This window comes from Dromiciops gliroides, chromosome 3 (genome assembly GCF_019393635.1).
Source record: "Dromiciops gliroides isolate mDroGli1 chromosome 3, mDroGli1.pri, whole genome shotgun sequence".
Classification (NCBI taxonomy): Eukaryota; Metazoa; Chordata; class Mammalia; order Microbiotheria; family Microbiotheriidae; genus Dromiciops; species Dromiciops gliroides.
In genome coordinates this window covers 261,908,658-261,911,159 of record NC_057863.1, presented here as the reverse complement: position 1 = coordinate 261,911,159, position 2,502 = coordinate 261,908,658, and positions in this window count along the sequence as shown.

The following is a 2,502-nucleotide window of genomic DNA, read 5'->3' as shown; positions in this document are numbered from 1 at the left end:
GATCATGGTTTTCAGGTAGAACCAATAATTTTCAAATGATCTCTCCTGGAGCTATTTTCCAGGTTGGCAGTTTTCCCCAGAAGATATTTCACATTGCCCTCTATTTTATTCATTTGGATTTGCTTTATTGTGTCTTGGTTTCTCATAAAGTCACTGGCTTCCATTTGTTCAATCCTAATTCTTAGGCAATTAATTTCATCAGAGAGCCTCACCAAAAAAAACCAAAACCTTTTCCATTTGGCCAATTTGACTTTCCAAGCTGTTTGTGGTAAAAAGTTTTTAACAGTCGGTTAGTGACAGAAAGACGCCAGTTTTTGAGGGACCACCCTTTTGGGGAGGAGACCGTGCTGTGTACTCCACCTATGCCTGTTAGGCACTCCACTTCTGGGGTGCGAGCTTAAAAGGCAAGGAGAGAACGGAAGTGAGGTCTTTTGCCTGCTCTCCTGGTCCGATGACTGGCGCTGCACACAGAGACACTGACGGAGGTTGGACTCAGCCCGGCTCGCCCTAGCAGCACATGCTTGACATGGCTCTCCCCCTCAAAGGTGGCCTTGGGTTTTTAGTGAGTTTTATACGGAATATAGACTAAGCTTAGACTTAAGACTATTTGTTTTGTATTTCTACTTTCCTATCCCTCTAATCAACGTCACCTTGTATTTTCCAAACAATAAAAGCTCTAACTAGAGACCAGAGGCTTCTTCCATTTACTAGTCTGGGAGATAAAGAAGGGAAGGTTAAAAAGGGGAGGTTAATGCTCTAGTATCCAATTTTGAATCTCACATGTTGACATTTTTCTCATGTCTTTCCTGCATGACTCTCATTTCTCTTTCCATTTTTTCCTCTATCTCTCTAACTTTATCTTCAAAGTCCTTTTTGAGCACCTCTATGGCCTGAGACCAATTTGTATTTTTCTTGGAAGCTTTAGATGTAGGGGCCCTGATGTTGACATCTTCCTCTGAGGGTGCCCCTTGGTCTTCGTTGTTACTGAAGAAACTTTCTATGGTCCTTCCCTTTCTCTGTCTGCTCATCTTGCCTTTCTTTTACTTGATTTTTAGCTCCTTAAAGTGGGGCACTGTTTCCAGGCTGCAGTATCCCAAGCTTAAGAAGTCCCAGGTGGTATGATTTAAGGAGAATCAGGTTCTTCACTCACCTGGCCTGTTTCCTGGTCCTAGATGACCCCAGACCAACTTGCTAATCAACCAGCTTTGTGTGTTGTGGTTGTTAGCTCCAACGAGTCTGTGCCCCTCCCTGACCTGGGCCACTGCTACTGGAGCCTACCTCCTGGTTCTCAGCAGGGGTGTAAAATCCAAGTTCTGTCTTAGCACCAGCATAGACCCCTGTAGTCTCCCCCCTGCCCAGGGCTCAGCCCACTCACCAGACTGTGAGCTTAGCTCCAGAAGACACTGGTGCTTCAGCTGATTCAGAGCCTCTGGGGATCTGCTTCTCTGGTGAGGCCTTCCTGGGACTGGATCTGTGTCAGGGTGACTGTGGGGTTGGGCTTGACTCCTGTATCAGCACAGCAGCTCCCTGCTTCTGACCTTCCAAGCTGTTCTTGGTTAGAAGATGATTTCAGCACATTTTTCTGTGAGTTTTGCTGCTCCAGGTATTTTCCTATGGCGTTATTTGGATGTTTTTTGGAGTGATCGTGTCATAAGTTCGGGAGCTCACTGCCTTTCCTCCGCCATCTTAATAAATTCTAAAAAATTTCCAGAAGTAGTTTTCAGATCTCACTATCAATAGTGACAAACTGCTGTTACAATTTATTTTTGATATTGAGACTCAAGGTATAAATATGAGATGTACCTGTTGCACTTTTACCTTCTTGAATTCCAAAAACTTCGTTTCACTTTGCTTAATGCTAGACTTTTACCACATTTATGGGATAAGACTTGGTGTATTTAGCCAGCAGAAGCAGACTAGAAAAGATGCAGTTATCTATATTGTTTCTTCTTGCTACTGTAGGTCTTTGAAATGTTTGTCCTATTTTATTGAGTAGCCAGAGGCAGACATGTATACCTCCCTCCCCAGAATAGGATCATGAAGAGTTGGACACAACCGAAGTGACTGACCAACTGAAATTTAGCCTTTATTTCCATTAGGAAAAAACATTCTTAGGAGGGGCACGTAGGTTTCATCAGACTATCAGAGGGGTCTTTGACAAAAAATAGTTTAAAAATCTCTTATTTAGAAGAAGAGAAAGCAGTTGTGTGGTTGATTAGCTTGTTTAAACCCACTTTCAAGTCTGAACTACCTCTTTTCATAGCCTACCAAGCTGTTTTACAAAATTGAGCTAGTTCTGGAGCTGGATAAGGAAGTGAGATTCTTAGAAACCATAAAATGCATGTCCCACTTAGGTTGTTAGTAGCATCAATAGTGATGTCCTTAAAAAATCCTTAATAGACCTTATTTATCCTCTTATAAGTAAGCTTGGTTAGGCTTTGTGACCTTTTGTGACAAAAATTCTTGAGAAGGTTGTTTACAGTCAATGTCCCTTACAATCTG